The 21,997-nt window shown below is 43.1% G+C and overlaps 1 long non-coding RNA gene across 1 annotated transcript; it reads left to right on the top strand.

Moving 5' to 3' along the window:
* Window positions 1-549: 549 nt before the first annotated feature.
* Window positions 550-1,494, top strand: LOC134935304 (uncharacterized). Its single transcript, XR_010180040.1, has 3 exons — window positions 550-816; window positions 901-1,013; window positions 1,254-1,494. It is a non-coding gene; the product is annotated as an uncharacterized LOC134935304 (long non-coding RNA).
* The last annotated feature ends 20,503 nt before the right edge of the window (window positions 1,495-21,997 follow it).

The following is a 21,997-nucleotide window of genomic DNA, read 5'->3' as shown; positions in this document are numbered from 1 at the left end:
ACTCACAGGTCTTGTACAGGTATGGTAAACAATGATTGCGTCAGGACAGCAAACTAACACACACACACATCTTATCTTATATAAGAAGAGAAATCCCGCCACCAAGACCATCACCGCGCACGGCTGTACCACTGACAAGCTCCAGTGATGTCACATAATAGCGACGTGTGCCTCTCGACGCTGTTGCCATGGAAACCCGCCACCAACCGCAGCGCTGAAGAAACAGCGGTGATGGTCTTGGTGGTGATAGCCTTGGTGGCGGGATGTCTCTTCTTATATAAGGCAAGATGTGTGCATGTTAGTTTGCTGTCCTGACAAAAATTTATTTCATAAATTGAAAAGTTGACTTGAGACCTGATGGGCAAATTGTCTACCATACCTGTACAAGACCTTTGCAGATTCATCAGCACATGTGCTTCATATAGAAGTAATTAATTTTATACTTCTAGTCTAAAAAGACAGAAAAATTAGACTAGAGGTAATACACGCCCATTTTTATTTTTTAAATGAAGGTTAAGGTCTATGATGTATGGAAAGATTAATAGTAATCTCCTAGAACATATCTTTATGGTCTGACTAGTCCTCACATTTCAGATGTGAAGGCGTTTATATACCAGTGATTCTTGAAATGAGTGGTATCTGAGTTTAGGCCCTCCCTTTTTGTATACCTTTCACCATGATAAGGTGAGACACTAACAAATGCTAATTAACTCATTAGGTCCTCCATGTGTGCATGAAGTTGCCGATTCCTCTTTTTTTTTCATACGAATGCTTCCCTTTTGAGCTCTTCGTAATCTGAGTTACCAGATTCACGAGGTATGTTGTACATTATTCAACCTCTACGGTTTAATTGAATTTAGATAATAGATCCCTTCAAGAACTTGTTATATTCCCAATTAGGCTGACTTTATGCCCTTATTTCACGCCTCATTGATGTTTGGAAGCCCACGTATGAACCTATTCGGCCAATGATCTAGGCCTATCACTCTTTTGGATAGACATTATTATCTAAGGTATGTCTAACATAAAATCTTTTTCGGTGGACCATATTTATGAATAACATTTTAAAGTCTCTTCTAATTATGTGAGATTATCAACTGCTCATTCCATGTTTTCGATTTTTTCCTTGTCTTGCCCATCTTTGTTGTTTTTTTCGGACTGTTCTTTTGGATTGTTTGTACATTTTCTTATGTATTTTTATGTATTTTCATGTATTCATATATTTTATTGAATGGTTGTTCTATAATTTCTAGACGCACCCCTGATGAAGTCTAGTTCCTAGACGAAACGCGTTGGGTTACTGTATTTCTTGTTGATGTTATCTCCGAATATTTAATGAGGAAGAATAAGGATACAACAGAAAGGTTGCCTTCTTTCCTCCATATCCCATTGATGGATTTCTGTAGGAGAAACTACATCATAATGTACATGTAATAATGATGGATATACTTCATGTTTCTGTATAATTGTTTTAATAAATTTTTATGAAAAGTACAGTCCGTTATGTGTTTTAAAAACCTGTATAAATATTGATTGCAAATCCTGTTAAGCAATAGTCTTTGTATAAGGGTATTTGTAAACCCCTGGGGCGCCATTTTTCCTCTTTTTCTATACTCTATATATATATATATATATTAATATATATGAAGCAGCGGCACTCACAGGTCTTGTACAGGTATGGTAAACAATGATTGCGTCAGGACAGCAAACTAACACACACACACATCTTATCTTATATAAGAAGAGAAATCCCGCCACCAAGACCATCACCGCGCACGGCTGTACCACTGACAAGCTCCAGTGACGTCACATAATAGCGACGTGTGCCTCTCGACGCTGTTGCCATGGAAACCCGCCACCAACCGCAGCGCTGAAGAAACAGCGGTGATGGTCTTGGTGGTGATAGCCTTGGTGGCGGGATGTCTCTTCGTATATAAGGCAAGATGTGTGCATGTTAGTTTGCTGTCCTGACAAAAATTTATTTCATAAATTGAAAAGTTGACTTGAGACCTGATGGGCAAATTGTCTACCATACCTGTACAAGACCTTTGAGTGCTGCTGCTTCCTCCACTTTTACCATTTCTTCGGATGGCACCCAGGAAAGCTGGACTATTATTTTTCTGAGTGCCGGTCACCAACCAATATATATATATATATATATATATATATATATATAGATCCAAGTTTGGCACTCAGTACATTTCAAACCATTCGAGGTAACTTGCTGGGTGCCTTCAATAGGAATCAGCCGGCTGCTGAACCAATGTATACAAAACAGTGTATTGCGGCACTCCGTTCCTTTCTGAATAAATCACAACGTAGGCATGGTTGGCAGCCATGCCTACGTTGTGATTTATTCAGAAAGGACTGGAGTGCCGCTATACACTGTTGTGTGTGTGTGTGTGTGTATATGTATGTGTGTATATATATGTATGTATGTATATATATATATATATATATATATATGTATGGTCAGTGGAGCTACTATTTTAAATCTACCGTGGACCGGCAGCCAATCAGGAGCAGCCATAGGACCGCTGCTCTTTGCCTCCTCCTCTGCTATTCCACCGCTGCCCTGCCGTCGCCCTCAGTCCTTCTCTGCACCTCCGTCTCCTCCGCACCATGCCGACCACAGCCTCCTCATCCACCGCACCGCAGACCACAGCATCCTCAGCACTGCAGCTACTAAACAGGTAATCTTACTCTGCTGCCTTTCTCTCTCCCTAGTCCCTGCTGTATGCCCTTGCTATCCCTCTCTCTGTCACTCTCCCTGTCCTTAAGTCCCTGCTGTCACTTTTCCTGTCCATCTGTCATGCTCCCTGCCCCTACTGTCACTTTCCCTGTCCCTCTGTCACTCTCCCTGTCCCTATGTCCCTGCTGTCAGTTTCCCTGTCTCTATGTCCCTGCTGTCACTCTCCTTGAATTTTGTCTCATTCCATGGCATAATGTGAATTTCGGCTCATACTGTGTGCTATAATGTGAATTTCGACTCATAACGCGTGCTATAATGTGAATTTCGGTTCATACCGTGTGCTATGATGTGAATTTCGGCTCATTCTGTGTGCTATAATGTCAATTTCGGCTCATTCTGTGTGCTATAATGTCAATTTCGGCTCATACCGTGTCCTATAATGTGAATTTCGACTCATACCGTGTGCTGTAATGTAAATTTCGGCTCATACCGTGTGCTATAATTTGAATTTCGGCTCATACCGTGTGCTATAATGTGAATTTCAACTCATACCGTGTGCTATAATGTCAATTTCGGCTCATTCAGTGTGCTATAATGTCAATTTCAGCTCATACCATGTGCTATAATGTGAATTTATGATTGATTTTTCCAGTCTGTGCAGTCTGTGCGTAGCCCAGGACTTACTCCTACAGTGCGATAGAATCAGGCTGTTCGGGGGCCGCAGCTGACGTCACACACTCTCCCTGAAAAAGCTTGGGAATGCCTGTGTTTTTCCTGACACTCCCAGAAAATGGGCAGTTACCACCCCCAAACGTCCGCTTCCTGTCAATCACCTTGCGTATGCACCATTCTGTCACTGTTTGTGCTTGCGCCTGCGAAATGCGGTGCAAATACATGTGCAGTCATTCGATAATCGCCCACTGTGCAATTTCACACAACAGCGATCAGGTTTGAATTAGGCCCTTACTCATACCTCCCAACTTTCCCGATTTTGGCGGGACAGTCCCGTTTTTTGTGTGACTGTCCAGCTGTCCCACCCGCGGGCTGCAGTGTCCCGCAGTGGGGCAGTTTGGAGGCTCACTGTCACTCGTTGCTCTGCTATAGAGCAGCAGTGAATTGACGATGTGCGCATGCGCACACAGCGTCTATTCACGGAGACAGAGGGACTGGGGGCATGCCAACAGCTTACTGAGCGCTGGCCATGCCCCCACAGTGACGGAGAAAAACCCATTTTGCTGAAGCCATGCCCCCTTTTCCGATGGGCTTTGCTTTGCAGAAGTCCCGCTTTAAGCATTCTCAAAGTTGGGAGGTATACCTTACTTAGAAGCTTCTTTGGGTAGCCTTCAAACATTCAAGAAGGCTGCACATTTCCTTAATCTCTGAAATAGCATATCATCGGGCCTTTTGAACAAGCATTAGAAATAACAGTAAATAAATAAGCAAAATTTAGAAGCCCAGTGCACAAAACCAAAGTAGTTGTAGCAAATATATTCCCAGGAATCAATGCAAAGGCCAATAGTAGCAACCAGACATACAATTCAAATATGGCACAGTGAATGGGGGTATGTGGAGGCAACCTAGGGCCAGATTAAGGGTCATATGGGCCTGGAGCTGAAAATTTTCAAGGGCCTATACTGAGAAGGAGAGGTGTTGTGACCAGTGCTGTGTGGGTGTGGCCCGAGTCACCTGTGGGTGTACACCCTGTACACAGGGCCGGCGCTAGGGTGTTCGGCGCCCCCCTGCAAACTATAAATTTACCCCATCCCATACTTTACAAAAAAACAGCACACGCCTTTGGACCGCACCAAAAAAGAGGTGTGGTCTAACAAGGAATAGACATGGCCACACAATAGTATCCCCATTTCATATTACGCCACACAGTAGCACAATCTTATTCACATGACCCCGCACTCAGTAGTGCTGCTTATACACGTAATGCCCCCAGTAGTAGTGATGCTTATACATAATGCCCCCAGTAGTGGCACCACTTATACACATAATGTACCCAGTAGTGGCGCCGCTTATACACATAATGCACCCAGTAGTGGCACTGCTTATAAGTAATGCCTCCAGTAGTGGCTCCGTTTATACATAATGCTCCCAGTAGTGACACCACTTATACACATAATGCCTCCTGTAGCAGTGACGCTTACACACACAATGCCCTCTGTAGCAGTGATGCTTACACACAGGCCACCTGTAGCAGTGACGCTTACACACAATGCACCTTGTAGTAGTGACACTTATGCACACAATGCCCTCTGTAACAGTGATGCTTACACACACAACACCCTCTGTAGCCGTGACATTTACACACACAACACACCCTGTAGTAGTGACGCCTAAACATATAACACCCCCTGTAGCAGTGACGCTTAAACATATAATGCCCCCTGTAGCAGTGACGTTTACACATATAATGGCCCCTGTAGCAGTGACACTAAATATATAACGTTCCCTGTAGCAGTGATGCTTACACATATAATGCCCCCGTAGCAGTGACGCTTACACATATAACACCCTCTGTAGCAATGACACATAAACATATAACGCCCCCTATAGCAGTGACGCTAAACATATAACGCCCCCGTAGCAGTGCCGCTTACACATATAATGCCCCCATAACAGTGACGCTTACACATATAATGCCACCTGTAGCAGTGATGCTAAACATATAACGCCCCCTGTAGCAGTGACACATAAACATATAATGCATATAATGTAGCAGTGACACTTTATGCCCACACACTCAAACTTACACACACACACACACACACACACACACACACACACACACACACACACACACACACACACACACACACACACACACACACACACACTCCTTCTTTCTCTCCTCTGTGTTTATACGTTTGGCCCCTGAGTGCACAATCAGCCTGAATAGACATAACTAATACCTCTCTATTGCTTATTCCAACTGGTTTGATTTGGAAATCAGTAGGATTTATGGGGTGGGAGAAATTTAGGGCCTGATTCAGCATAGATCGCAAAAAAAGATCTCTAATGGGCAAAACCATGTGCAGTGCAGGTGGGGCAGATGTAAAATGTGCAGAGAGCGTTAGATTTGGGTGGGATGTGTTCGGTATTTACCCTGCACAGAAACAAAATAACCCACCCAAATCTGACTCTCTCTGCACATGTTACATTTGCCCCACCTGCACATGGTTTAGCCCATTAGAGAGAAATTTTGTTTTTGTGATCCATGCTGAATCAGGCACTAGGTATCTAACCTATTAGATATAACAATGGAATCATATTTACACTCATATTATATCTTAAATAGTGGAGATTAAGGTGAACATAGGTAGTTATTACACAGGGACAGTAATGCACAATTATTTATATTTGTGTTAACAGTTATGTGGGCAGTTCTGGGATAGTAACATAGTAACATAGTATCTAAGGTTGAAAAAAGACAATTGTCCATCGGGTTCAACCTATTTGTGGTCTCCTATGCACGATTATTTTGTATAAAATTTTGACTGAAGTTGCTGACTGCCGTTCCGATTAACCCCTCTTTTTTATAATAACCATAGTGCGTGACTATGCCCCGTAACCCTGGATATCCTTATCCATTAGGAATTTATCTAACCCATTCTTAAAGGTGTTGACTGAGTTGGCCATTACAACTCCCTCAGGCAGGGAATTCCAAACACGTATCGTCCTTACCGTAAAAAAGCCTTTACGCCGTATTGTGTGGAATCTCCTCTCCTCTAACCTGAGCGAGTGTCCACGAGTTTTCTGTGTTGATCTAACCAAAAACAGGTCCTGCGCAAGATCTGTATATTGTCCCCTTATATATTTGTAAATGTTGATCATGTCCCCTCTTAATCTCCTCTTTTCCAGTGTAAACATGCCTAGTCTTGCAAGCCTTTCCTCGTATTCCAGCGTCTCCATACCCTTAATTAGTTTGGTCGCCCGCCTTTGAACCTTTTCTAGCTCCAGGATATCCTTTTTGCAGTAAGGTGCCCAGAATTGTACACCGTATTCAAGGTGTGGCCACACAAGTGATTTATATAACGGGAGTATAATACTCTCGTCCCTAGCATCAATTCCCCATTTTATGCATGGTAATATCTTGTTAGCCTTCTTTGCTGCAGTCCTACTTTGGGTACTACTGCTTAGTTTGCTATCTATGAGGACACCTAAGTCCTTTTCCAGTACAGAATCCCCTAATTTTACCCCATTTAGTAGGTAGGTGTTATTTATCTGATGATACCAGATGTAATTAACTCAGCCAGTCAGCAGAGACTTGGGTCACATCATCCATGGAGTGTGATGATCATTTGTTAAAGGTATGAGTACCATTTGTTTTGGGTTCAGACTTTGGGGATCAATTTAATTAAAAGACTATTCCATCTTTTTCCAATGTGCCCTCCACACAGAATTGGCTGCAACCCATGTTTGCCTATGTAACCTGCAACTATTTTCTTTAGAACATTTATGTAAGCAAGCAGGGTCTGATCAACCAATAGGATGATCAGGCTACAGCCTGGAGCGCAGAGTCCTGGGGGGTACAGCGGGTGCTGACGTCATGGTCATTCCACAGTCCCGGACTGTCAGTCCATCTCCTGGTTCGCTGGTGGTGCTGCACCTGCGTCTGCAACGCTAATACTAGCAGTTGCGGGCCATGGCACAGTCTGCATAGACAGTTCCGTACTAAACTGGAACAAACTGTCAGTTCGTTCCCCACCCCTGGCTTCCCCCTCACTATTCGCAGCGCACAGTATGTCACGCCGTGTGCGCGCCCCTGGCCTGTGCTATGTGTGCCACCGCTGTTGCAAAGCTGGAGGAGCAATGTGCTGCTCTTCCTAGGACTGTCTGAGCTGGCGCAGGCATAATATGATCTTTATCAACTTGCAGCAATGCCAGCCCAGCATTGACTCGATCAGCAGCCTGCTGTCTGTGTGACCAGGCTATCACAAGTTACATGCACCAGACCCAGGCAGAGTAACATCTGTAAGTAAACAACTGCTGCAGGGGAAAGAGAAGGAGGGGCGACTACTTTTGTATTAGCCTAGGGCGGCTGGAACCCTTACTCAGGCACTGTAAGCAAGCAATATACTTCTTTTGTAAATAAAGTATTCTTTATTAGTCCATTCCATATATGCTCCAAAGGAATACATCCCGGCGCTTGGGATGCTGGCTGCCAAAATACTGACAGTGGCATCCCGGTGATTAAAATCCATACACTTACTAATTAAGGTAAGCCTGATCCCTAACCCCCCCTAACCCACCTATCCCGTAGCCTAATCCCAACCCTTCCCGGTGGTGCCTAACCCTAAGCCCCTCTTTCCACAGCCTAAACCTAACTCTCCCTCCCCGAAGCTTAACCTCAGTCCTCCCCAGGGATGCCTAACCCTAACCCTCCCCGATGGTGCGTAACACTAACCCCCGTACCCGCAGCCTAAAGGTCCATACACACGGAGCGATCTAGCTGAACGATTTTGACTGTATAGTCAAAATTACTCAGAAAGTTAGTGCATATCGCTCTGTGTGTACACAGCCAGCGATAGCGATGCGCATCCCCGCCAGGTCGCTATCGCTTCTAAAAATAGACTGTGCAGGCAAGTCAATTTTGGCTAGGTCGCTGGAAAAGAAAAGTATCCCCTTATTTAAATGAGTTAGCCAAAATCGCCCATAGCCAAAATCGCTGGTAAAGTTAGTCAAAATCTCCTACTGCCAGTTCAAGGGAAAACGCTCAGTCAAAATCTCTCATAGTTAAAATATCTCCGTGTGGGTGTAGTATGGCTGACCGGCGGTCTCCTGACCGCCGGTCAGCTTACCAGCGCCGGGATCCCGGCAGCATACCGACGCCGGGATCCCGGCGGGGAAGGGCGAGTGCAGCAGTGTCGGGATGCCAGTGTCGGTATTCCAAGCAGTGTCAGGATTCCGACTGCCAAGATTTCGAACGCTGGGATCCTGAGAGCATCCCGCTTCAGAACCCAGTCTTTGAGAAGGCTATTAGATCGCTAAGGATTCACTATATCTATTGTTTGATGCTTGTAGCAGAGGGGACCAGCTAACTGCGTGGTAGTCTGTGTCACCAAGCCAGCACAATTGTAATAGAGTGTTTGCTACCAATGTCATCGATTGCTAGAAGCAGGGGGAGACCAAACTAACTGTGTGGCAGTTTGTTTGGCGAGCCTGCACAAATTGTGATGCAGTGTTTGGGGATCAGTGGCTCCTTTGTGTAATTACTACTAGTGGCAGAGAAGAGAGGTTTATGGTATAATGGGCAGATAGATAGATATTCAGTGTGAGTATTATATTTTACAAAAAACAAAAAAAATTCCTCAATCAAAAAGGACGTATCAGGCGCTCCTAAACATTAATTGAACTCAAATTATCTAGTACACCTGTATTTTAAATAACAGCTGCTCTCATAAGGTGTTCTGAACACCAAAAAACACAAAACGATAATGTCTATAAAGATAAACAATTCAGAGAGCGCATGGATGCAAAAAAAAAGAATGACAATTTAATATAAAATAGAACAATTAAAATGCAATATTGCTATCTCCTATATATTTGTCCAAATCTGTGACTCTGTGCCCATAACGCTGGGTGGAGTCACAGCGGTGGGCGGAGTCAGCAAGTATCTGCTCCTGCTGCCTGTCCATCTCTCTCTCTCCCCTCCCCCCACCCATCAGCAGCTCCGATTCCCCGGCCGCGGCGCCGGCCCAACAACAACGGCTGATGCTGCCCCCGGCATACACATTAGGAGGGACGGGTGGCGCAGGAGAAGGCTCTCATAGCCCTCCCTGCGCCGTGTACACAGACCCGCCGCCTCCTCCGCACAAATCCCGCTGTCAGCTCTCCTGCTGTGACAGGAGGCGAGTGCTGCAGTGACGTCATCTACTGCAGCACTCTCCTCCTGTCACACAGCCGGCACACACTCTCCAGTCTCCGGGGGCTGCCAGCATCTACAGGCAAGCTGGAAACACCCCCGGAGCGAGAGAGAACAGACCCACGAGGCCACGCCCCTTTCACAGCAGGCCACGCACCCTTTTCGGCCGCGGGGGGGGGGGAGAGATGTGTAACAGTAATGCTGAAATGCTGACCCAGTGACGCCTCTGGACACTGTACTGTTTACCAGCCTGCAGCAGCCGCCCACAGCCCCAAAGGTGAGTCCCTCCAGCCACCCTACCCACTGTTTCTATGTCTGCTCGCCACTTTACACAAGTCTCCTCTTCTGGTGCCCTCCCCCTCCACTACTTTCCCCCCTCTCTTCATCAGCTTCCTCACTGGGGACCCTCCCTGCCGACCCGCGTCTCTATATCCCCTCCCTACCACCCCGCGTCTCTATATCCCCTCCCTACCACCCCGCGTCTCTCTATCCCCTCCCTACCGCCCCGCGTCTCTCTATCCCCTCCCTACCGCCCCGCGTCTCTCTATCCCCTCCCTACCGCCCCGCGTCTCTCTATCCCCTCCCTACCGCCTCGCGTCTCTCTATCCCCTCCCTACCACCCCGCGTCTCTATATCCCCTCCCAGCCGCCCCGCGTCTCTCTATCCCCTCCCTACCGCCCCACGTCTCTCTATCCCCTCCCTACCGCCCCGCTTCTCTCTATCCCCTCCCAGCCGCCCCGCGTCTCTCTATCCCCTCCCAGCCGCCCCGCGTCTCTCTATCCCCTCCCAGCCGCCCCGCGTCTCTCTATCCCCTCCCTACCGCCCCGCGTCTCTATATCCCCTCCCTACCGCCCCGCCTCTCTCTATCCCCTCCTCCCTATGCCTCTGTATCCCCTCCCTACCGCCCGCGTCTCAGTATCCCCTCCCTACCACTCTGCGTCTCTGTATCACCTCCCTACCGCCCCGTGTCTCTGTATCCCCTCCTACCGCCCCGTGTCTCTGTATCCCCTCCTACCGCCCCGCGTCTCTGTATCCCCTCCCTACCGCCCCGCGTCTCTCTATCCCCTCCCAGCCGCCCCGGGTCTCTCTATCCCCTCCCTATCGCCCCGGGTCTCTCTATCCCCTCCCTACCGCCCCGCGTCTTTCTATCCCCTCCCTACCGCCCCGCGTCTCTATATATCCCCTCCCTACCGCCCCGCGTCTCTCTATCCCCTCCCTGCCGCCCTGCGTCTCTCTATCCCCTTCCTGCCGCCCTGCGTCTCTCTATCCCCTCCCTGCCGCCCTGCGTCTCTCTATCCCCTCCCTACCGCCCCCCTTCTATCTATCCCCTCCCTACCGGCCCGCGTCTCTCTATCCCCTCTATCCACTCATACAAATATTGAACCGCAGCAAGGCGTGCAGGGGTTAAGGGGGCGTAGCCCCTTTCGACGGTGTGAAGAGCGCCCGTAGGGCGCGATGAAGCACCTAGTATATTAGAAACATATATCATAAGAACCGCACTAGTGGAAACCTCTGAACTACTAGTCAGAAATGTCTATAATTCCAGATAAATCCGGTAAGGGAAGAAATCCTGAATAAAGTGGTGAAGCAAAGTTCAATGTCCCACTAATCAGGTGATAATGCTTAAATACCACAATAGAACCGTAGCAGGTCCACTTAAATCCTCTTAAACGGAGATGATGAAGTTCTTTAGTTTAAACATGCAGAATAGACTGGTACTTCCCACAGCCTGTGTTAGGCTGCAAACCCCCCACCGCTATCCGACAAGGATGGTATCTCACCGGAGCAGATGTATTAAAATCCCTGAACCTTAACGTGTTTCTCCGACATAGGGCAAGTCGGTTTCATCAGAAGGTAAGTAACAAGCTCAAAAGTTGTACTATTTAAAGTGATTGGTAACCAAATCTGATGTGGAGAATGTTGATTGGTTACCAATCACTTTAAATAGTACAACTTTTGAGCTTGTTACTTACCTTCTGATGAAACCGACTTGCCCTATGTCGGAGAAACGCGTTAAGGTTCGGGGATTTTAACCGCACTTGTTGGAGCCCAGACTACTACAGCTTACAGCTGCAGCGCTGGTCTTTACACACGGAGTACTCAGCACCTGGCCGTGGTTCAAGGTTCCCCCCTCCTCCTCCCCTATCCATCGGGACTCTACGCTTCTGACTGCCTCATCTATACAGCCGCAACTGCCCAGGGGTTCTGGAAGCGGCAGGGCAATACATCTGCTCCGGTGAGATACCATCCTTGTCGGATAGCGGTGGGGGGTTTGCAGCCTTACCACAGGCTGTGGGAAGTACCAGTCTATTCTGCATGTTTAAACTAAAGAACTTCATCATCTCCGTTTAAGAGGATTTAAGTGGACCTGCTACGGTTCTATTGTGGTATTTAAGCATTATCACCTGATTGGTGGGACATTGAACTTTGCTTCACCACTTTATTCAGGATTATTTTCTTCCCTTACCGGATTTATCTGGAATTATAGACATTTCTGACTAGTAGTTCAGAGGTTTCCACTAGTGCGGTTCTTATGATATATGTTTCTAATATATAGCAATATTGCATTTTAATTGTTCTATTTTATATTAAATTGTCATTCTTTTTTTTTTTGCATCCATGCGCTCTCTGAATTGTTTATCTTTATAGACATTATCGTTTTGAGTATTATATTTGTCATCAAGGCATCAAGACTTGGTGTTCTGCGCAATCGCTGTCCTGATGGTACTATGTTATGGTCTAGGTGATGTAAATTACAGCCTCTGGCCATAGTCAGAGTACAAATGGTCAGAGAGCACCTTGAGTCCTACTGGAGAAAGAGCACAATATAGATAAAATTATTATTTATTATTATTATTACTGGTACCCCTGACAGTATAGTTTTTATAGCTAGTTCCGGAAACCTCCTGTGCCAGCCAGACCCTGCCTTTTCTCATCATTTTCTCTTTCGTATGAATTTTTATATTTGAAAGTCTTTCCTACAGTTATCAACAATCCTTTTCAGAGCATTTACATCTCCACAAACCCTGCAAAACCCTGCCCACAGCTGTTGTGTTCTGGTCATTTATGTTCAGCCATCTTGGGTTCGATCCAATTAGGTGCAAATTCACTTGTACAGATTAATACTGCAATTGCATTTGCAATCCAACTCCAAACTCACAATCCATTCTCCCTCCAAATGCACATTTGTTTGTACGCACCCCCCTGAACAAGTTAAAAGGTAGGGAATATTTATATTTTAAGGTAAAAATGCTGGGCCACAGTGTAGAACCTCTGGTGCAACCCTCAAAATAAAAAATAATGCATAAATAATATAAGTTAATTTGGCCAATAAAGACATGTCATTTTCCAGGTGTATTTATCTAAAAAGCTCAACAGTGGGTAAATGATATATGCTGAGATTTTGTATTAATCGGAAAGGTTTTTTTTTTTAACTTGCAGATCAGAAATTGTCTGTTTCCAACATTTTTCAAGCTTTTATAAAAACAATGGAAAATCACTATAGAGCATTGGTTCTCAAACTTGGTCCTCTGGACCACAAACAGTTTTCCTAGTCACCTAGCAGGTGCACAGGTGTCGTCGTTACTGATACATTTTAAAATATCCACAGGTGGAGCTAATTCTTTTACTTGCGATTCTGTGAGGAAACCTGGAAAACTGTTTGGGGTCCTGAAAACTGAGTTTGAGAACCTATGCTTTAGAGAAAATTTTTAGCTTCCCACAATATTGTAAAAATAAAAAATAAAAAATAAATAAATCGTTGGCTATCATTTTTCCACATTAATAAATAAAAGATGTGAAAGTCAACCATTTGACACCTTTTAAGAGTCTTCAATACATATGGCCAATAAGAGCCGTTAATATGGTCCTGCTATCTCAGTTGCCACTCTTGGGGTCACATTTTCCAGGTCACCTAGCAGGTGCGCAGGTGTATTCATTATTCCCTGGCACAGTTGTGGCAGCGGGGTTTAATTAATATGTATAAGTGATGGAGGCACAGTGTAATATTGAGTCTTATGGGGCTCCTCAGCCTGGGAGATACTCAGGGGCATGCCCGATCCATGCTGTGGACATGGAGAGAAAAAACATGGTGGAGTCCCACACAAGCGTGGAAGACTAATGTCAGAGATCGCACCTCCATGGATTGGCCGGTTGGAGCTGCCAGCAGTGCATAGCACACCACTAACACTGGTGGGTTGACTGCAGCTGTTCTCTATGCCGCAGCATCCTGGGCAATGGCCCTTCCAGCCCACACCTGCATCCGTCCCTGATGGCAGCTGTTATAACTTATCATCAACAGTTACATACAGGAAAGTTACAAATGCAAGTACCAGTAGGTATTATTATAAGCAGAGCCTTAAATGACTCAATTTTCAAACTATTGTCATCCCAATAATAATAACAACAGAAGTCCTTAGGGATTTTTGTGTTTTTTGTTTTGTTTTATGATGGCATTGTCATGAGGTAGTAGCACACTGGCACACCTAGGAATACCTCATTTTATTAAACTGATAGTCTTTTTCTTTCTTGTAGCTACTATATGCAATGCATTGCTTATAATTGCAGAAACAAGTACTATAAGGAAACCTTTGGGGCTTCTTTTACCATCCAGACTTCCACGAATGAAAGCAGAACAATGCGACTGAACTGTTTTCTCATTTGGACAAGTAACAAAAGGAAAACAAAGTGCCGCAGCAGTAGACACAAACTTAATGTTACATAGCCATATTTAACTTCATGCTGATAAGACTACAAAAGACAGCATCTTACAATATGTGTTGTTGTAGGGGAGAACATAGTGATATGTTTTGAAATTAATTCACATACCGCCTATATTTCATATGTATTTCTATTTTACCCAGAATGCTAATTAACTACTGTTTGCCTGTTATGTCTGACCTTTCCAGTCTGTTGTTGATAAAAATATTACAGTCTAAAGAAAAAAGAGCATAATAAAGAGAAACTGAGACACCGAAAATACTAATAACTTTGATGTTGTATTGTGTATTAAAAAATAAATAAATAAAACACAGATAAAAAAAATCTGATGCTGAACTCTAAAATAATTATATTTTATTTATGCATGCCTTGCCGTTTGGTGGTAAATACAATTTATTTTTTATAGTCTAAGATTAATGCTTATTTTACTAGAGTTCACAGTGATGTCCTCATTAAAGAAGCGATGAATGAGGAACACAGCAATATGATATACCATACAAACATTTTCTCATCTATATATAAATATGCTAAATGAATGCATGTCTCCTCCTGTTACAGACTGTGTGATGGTGAATCCCACTGATATTATCACTCATTAAAGTAACACTGGAGCCAGGCTGGTAAGTCTGGGTGATATCTACTGAACTTCTGTTTATGCGCTATATAGATAGACAATCAAATCAAGCTAATGACCACAAGAAAAGTCATTACAGTACAGTCAATCTTAGGCTGTAATCTACCTTTGTAACTGCTGTGCACAGAAACACCCCTATAATAAGCAGAGGACTATGGCCGATCATGTACAATGTCTGTTTTACATTTGGAACATTGAGCCCCAAATGCGCTCTCCTGTCACCTACATGAATATTTAACACAAATCATAGCAGCAGAAATATTAGAGGGACATGTCTGCATTATTAATGTGTACCTGCCATGCAGTTTTGAAACATCTAACATTAATAGTACAGCCTTATTAAAAAACTTAATTGCAATTTAAATCTATTGTTTTCTATACATATTAAAAAGAAGGTCTAAAACTGGACCTTTTCTCTATGTCATAAATGTCTTTGACCTGGAGCATAACACATTGGACCCCACAGGAAAATGTTGGAGGGGCCAAGTGAACTTCTCTTCTGAGCGTGTACTTGGACTGCACTCAGGGGCTGGTGCATGCAGAGTGAAGCCCTTCACTGTCCATGCACCAGAGCAACGACCAATGTAGTGGACTGGACATCATCCCCGGGAGTTCATACTGTTGGGCAGTAAAGCAGCTGCATGAGTTGCTCCAGTGGATATGCAAACTAACTGCTACTCGCTGCTTTCTCTAAAGGTGCATACACACGGTGAGATATTTTCTTACAATTTTGACTATGTAGTCAAAATCGTAAGGAAAGTTAGTGCATATTGCACCATGTGTACACAGCTTGCGATGCCGATATGTGGTCCTGCGGGATCGGCATTGCAAGCAACAATAGACTTTGCAGGCAAGTCAATTTTGACTATCTTGTAGAAAAATAGTCAAAATTGACACTTAGCCAAAATTGGACAAGCCAGTATCACAAGTACAGCCATCTATGCTTGCAATACCGACCTAGTCCCTATCGCATAGTGAGAATCAGGGTTTAGCCCGAATCTCACCGTGTACACACCTTTAGATTTAAAAAAATAGTCCTCCATAGAGCCATAATAAATAGTCCTCCATAGAGCCATAATAAATCATAAAGAGTTAACTTCATGGTAACATTAGGCAACATATTGTATGATCAAAATTTTATATTTGTTACCCAAACAGAAAAGTATTTATTTAGTCCTTTTAAGGTGTCAGATGATGTGATTTTAACAATCTGGCTCTTGACAGTTATCTTTATATAATCCTACAAAATGTCTGTCTATCATTTGCGCAGTGAGAGCTGACGGAAGACCTTGCCCCAAGCCCCTCCCCTCACAACTCTCACTGGCTGATGCCCAGACACAGGCATGTGTACTGCACAATTAATGTGACAAATGTGCTTAACCAAAGAGAGCGCATGCACAAAATCAGTCACACAATCAGTATTCAAAACAACATGAATTTAATGATACATTTCAAAAACATATATTAAAAACATTAACATATATAAAAGTTTGGACAATTTCCTTACAACAGTTTCTGGGAAGCAGTGAATGTAGAATCCAGAGGTAATGTGGATAGAAGTTTAATAGTTTGTAATTCCAATAAAGTGACTTCCAGTAGTGGGTGCCTTTTAAGAAAGTCAAGCTGTATTTAAGCCCAGTGTGGCTCTTTGTTAGCGCAAACTGCTTTTAAGAAAAATCAAGCTGTATATAAGTCCAATATAGCTCATTAGGAGTACAAGCTGGCAGATATCAATGTCAGTATAGTGGTCAGAGCTATGCGCTACCTCCACCAGCTTCTCACTGCTTGGATTACTCTGGCCGCAGGCTAATATCAGCCGTATTCTTACTCCAGCTGGGACTTGCAGTGAAGAAGAGCTGGTTCTTTTGTACAGGGAGGAGGGAGGGCCAACCACTTTTGCAGCACTGGCAGCAGGCAACAGAGTGCAAGACAGGCAGTCCTCAATGGAGAATCATGGAGCAGTCCAATGGGGTGACCCTTAAGCATTTCTGCACCTCTTTTTTATCAGCACTTTCTTCAGAGGGATTTCAAAGAGTAACAACTCTTTGCCAGGTCCTGTATTTAAATGTCCAGCTACCAATCACAATTGTCTTTCATAAATTATTAGAATTAGGACACCTGTGTGCCAGCAGCCATCAAACACTTTCAGTAACAATACCAGGGATCAGCAGTTCATTTCTTATAATTAATGAATTAAAATGAATACAAGTCAATATATTATTATATATTAATGTATAATAATAATAATAATAATAATAATAATAATAAAATAATAATAATACCAAAAATATACATATACCGTAAATGTTTTTTTTTAAAATCTATTTTCAAACATTACATCTGTATATCCAAACCTTTAAGCGTTCCCTGAAAACTCACCTCTTTAGGCAAGCATATCAAATTCCAGAACCGCCCACATAACTTTCATAAACCTTCCTATCAAATTGCATCCACTCTGTACAGTCCACACATATCCTCACATGTCTTCTCATTATTCACTTTCCCTTCCTCTCGAACCCGGTTTATCATTGCTGTATGACCATATCATACAGCCCACCAAGAACCTTTGCAATCTGGTGGACAACTATTCAATAGATAGCACCTTTCCCTGTGTATATGCATGCCTATTTCCCTATAGATTGTAAGCTTGCGAGCAGGGCCTTCCTACCTCTATGACTGTTTGTTATCACCCAGTTTGTTATACCATTGTTATTTCCAATTGTAAAGCGCAACGGAATTTGCTGCGCTATATAAGAAACTGTAAATAAATAAATAAATAAATAATATTGGGGTCGACATCACTTGGCTCACAATAAAAAATAAATATATTTACCATACTGTATGTGCTTGATCCAACTTGTCAAAAAAATGGCCAAGTGGGTCCCAAGTGGGACTGCAGAACTATGCGTACAAGGTTATGAGTTTGAATCTTCCCTAGAAATGCCCATATTTTGCACTCATAAAAAACATAGATAGCAATCCAAGTTCAGAAATTGGTCTATAAAATATATTTCTATATATAGTAAAGGAATCAGTAAATAATACTCAAGTTTAAGTTCGTATTGGTCAGTAACTACAGGCAGGATAACTACAGTATAACCAATATACTAGCAAAAAATAGGTGGTGAGGGTCAAGGGTGCTACCTTTCAGCGCTGACTGGATTCTGACACACTAAGGGTGGTATCCAATTACGAAAAAGAATGTGTCTGGCGCTGAGCTTTTCTCAACTGTAGCCTCTAGACAGAGAGGACAACCCAAAGAAGGCTGTCTTCACAATGTGGACCTGGAAATCCACTCAACATCTAAATGTGTACCTAAAGAAAATATAAGTGAAGGCGCACAATGTATTAACCGACTGCTTTTTTGATACAAATAACTGATTTATTTCAAATTACTGATTAAAAATTAATCTTACATGTAAACAGTAAAGCAGAATTAATAGCATAAAACCATGAAACAATAATTAAATCAATTACTCCATGCGCAAGCAAATGTAAACTCCACACAGATTGCACTTTGATTGGTAATGCTCCCTTTAAAAGCTTAATTGCAAGCACCTGTAATTGTAAAACCAATTAAGGAAGAATTCTCCTTCAGCCGAAATAATTCTTACATATGTATGAGCAAAGATAGTGTTAGTTCCAAAGCGAATAGTTGTTAATTCACAAAATAATGAGTTAGTTGCATGCACTCATGCGGTTAAAATGGTTAGAAATTAACTCTCCTTCGGCTGAGTGAATGTAGTATCATGCACCGGTACTATGGAAAGATTGTAACTCCAAGCAGACTGACTGTTATGTCGTGCAAAGAATACTCATAAATGGTGACATGCCACTTTAAAAAGGATGCTGTTCATATATGGGGTGTTTGTATACTGATACTTCACCCATCCGTTAGTGTCAGGAGCGCTCCTGGGTTGTGCAAGCCCGTATGTCCTCCTAGTGTTTCCTCCTGCCTGGTCCACAGTGCCTGGAATCTTGGTATCAGATGCAGGGGATGGGGGACTCGTAGCTGAGCCTATGGGATTCTTGCGCTGCCACAGACTGTGTGAAGGTGGACTGTCTGCACGTGTCGCGTCCCGCGACTTCCGGGTTCGGGCTTCCGGCTTCCGGACTTTGCGTTCCACTTGCGGTTCACAGGAAATTGGTCACCTGACGCGTTTCTCCGCCCACAACAATGGCGGTTTCATCAGAGGATAATAGGCTCATTGCCATGGTCTCTTTTTATCCCCCCAGGGGGCTCCCTATTGGATAATATATATTAACTCTTAATCTCCCTTAATTGGGATGCATTACCATTCTATTACATCAATGTTGTTATATAAACACAGTGAACGGTTAATAGATAGATTATTAGCTAATTAGTGTGTCCTTACTCTCATTTTAAATAGTGCAAAACAGGTTTATTATAGCATTGAGGTGCCTGTCTACTAATCTACTACAGAAATATATAGAGATTAATACATACATAATATGTATACAATTTATACAGATAATTTTTTTTTAATTTTTTAAAATAATAAATAATGAATAATTTTTATCAGCATATACAAAGAATGCATAAATAGATAAATTCCCAGGAAATATTTCTCCCTTAGATGTGAAAAATATATATAAAATAAGTATAAACACATATCATATGAGTATATTTTTCGGAACCTATGTGTTACACATTACATATTTTTAGTGACTTATTTTATAGACTGTATATATGAATAACTAATTTAAAAATAGTTAGATCAAATGAACACAGATGTTCTAGACAGATCTACATATAGAAAGATTATGTGTCCAAGATTGAACACTCTTAATATCAGTTATCTAATATGAAAAGACAGAGACAGAGGTCATGCGCAGATGTATATTTTTCAAATCTATATTTCATATCTAGTTTAATACTTTATTATTTACTAAATAGATTATTATTTGATGAACGAATAGGAAAAGGCGAGCATAAGAGGGAACGAAAAGGAGGAAAAAAAAACCCCAAATAGAGGAGAGGGTGAGCAGGGGAGAGAGAAAAAAACAGGTAAAAGTGGACAAATTAACTGTTCCATTTAGATGGTATGCTTATATGTTGTTTAATTCAATATTCTCGTTAAGTCCCAAGGGCTCCAATGTTCTCAATCGAAATATCCAATAAGCCTCCCTTCTGCATAGCAGATTAAACCTGTCTCCCCCTCTCTCAGTCACTCGAATTTGTTCGATTATACATATTGTGATATTTTTTAGTTTCCCTTGTTGACATTGGTTTGTATGTCTAGATACACTGTGTAATAAACTTCCCCTTAGGATATTACGTCTATGTTCCAAAAACCGTATTTTGAATTTTCTAATGGTGCGACCAACATATTGCTGGCCGCACCCACAGGTCAGTAAATATACAACATAAGAGGATTCACAGTTAGTAAAACTTTCTATAGAATATGTGTCTCCTGTAACAGTTGACTTATAGCTCGTTATTTTCCTTGAGCTTACATAATTACAGGTTAAACACTTGTTTTTTGCACATTTGAAGAAGCCCTTAGGTCTATCTAATTTCCAATCTGGTACACCCATGTTCTTTTCTTTCTTATCATTCTCTAGTTTAGGTTTCTTCTTCCCGAACATACTAGGGGCAAGTTTAGCCTGTAAGGTGTCTGACTTTCTATATACCACTGTGAGATTCATAGCCGAACCTACGTTCAGCAAAGGGTCTACTTTCAATATTGCTGAGTTTTGATTAATGATTTTTCTAATGTCTGTAGCATGTGTATTATACTGTGTCACAAACACTGGTGTATCCCTATATGAATCTTCTCTATCTCTTTCCCTTGTATCTTTATTATCACTTCTAACCATATTCTTATTTTTATTTTTGGTTAATAGCATGCACCTATCTTTCTTATTAGTGTCTTCTAACGCATTTTTCAGGATATGAGGAGGATAGCCTTGATCTTCAAAAGCTTCGTATACTATTTTAACTTGTTCTTGATACGTATCCTGTCTGGAACAATTTCTTTTAATCCTATAGAATTGACTTTTTTAGGACATTGTCCCGCCATACCCTTAGGTGACTACTATCATATCTAAGAAAATTATTGGTATCAACTGTCTTAAAGAAGGTTTTAGTCTCTATGTTTTCTGCCCTGGACAGGAGCGCAACATCCAAGAAAGTAATAAAGTGAGGGTGTGTCAAGTGAGTGAACTTTAAACCAAAATTATTACAATTAAGGTGATTAATAAATGAAGTGATTGACATTAAATCCCCATCCCAAATAAAAAACAAATCATCAATATACCGCCTATAGAGGACCAGGTTCGCCCCAAAGTCACCTCCCCAAATGAGCGCATCTTCAAGTGCACCCATATAGAGATTGGCGTAACTCGGGGCGAACCTGGTCCCCATGGCGGTACCCCGTGTCTGTAAAAAGTATCCAATTAGGTGCGATGAAATTAAACATCGGATGATGTTTCACCAATGTTTTACAAAAGACAAGTGAAAAGCGATATGATCAAAGTAAACAGCAATCAGACTTAGGGCCCAATTCAGAGCTGATCATAGATGTGCTAAAATTAGAACATCTACGATCAGAATCTCTGACATGCAGGGGGACGCCCAGCACAGGGCTAGTCCACTCTGCATGTCCGGCCCTACCCCCTCCTGCACAGGTGCAAAAGCATTGCATGGCGGCGATACTTTTGCACCCACCGCGTAGCTCCCTGCCTGCGCAGCCTAGCTGCGCTGGCAGGTGGCTACCCGCCATGTTTTGGGTCGCAGCGGCTGCGTGTGATGTCACGCAGCTGCCACGGCCCACGCCAGCAATGGTCCGGACCGCGCCCCCAATGGCATTCTAACGACGTTGGCACGCCCCCTCCCGCCCCTCGACTGCGTCTTCCTGTCAATCAGGCAGAGGCGATTGTACCAGTGAGATGCTTCTGCTGCGCGAGCATACTCCACAAAAGGCTTCAGAGTGTCATCGCTGCCGTTGCAGCGATCGCCTCTGAATTAGGCCCTTAGGGCCCAATTCAGAGCTGATCGTAGATGTGCTAAAATTCTCTGAGATGCGGGGGGACGCCCAGAACAGGGCTAGTCCGTCCC

This window comes from Pseudophryne corroboree, chromosome 6 (genome assembly GCF_028390025.1).
Source record: "Pseudophryne corroboree isolate aPseCor3 chromosome 6, aPseCor3.hap2, whole genome shotgun sequence".
Taxonomy (NCBI): domain Eukaryota; kingdom Metazoa; phylum Chordata; class Amphibia; order Anura; family Myobatrachidae; genus Pseudophryne; species Pseudophryne corroboree.
The sequence above is the reverse complement of the archived record's forward strand: the minus strand, read 5'-3'. Positions and strand labels throughout refer to the sequence as shown.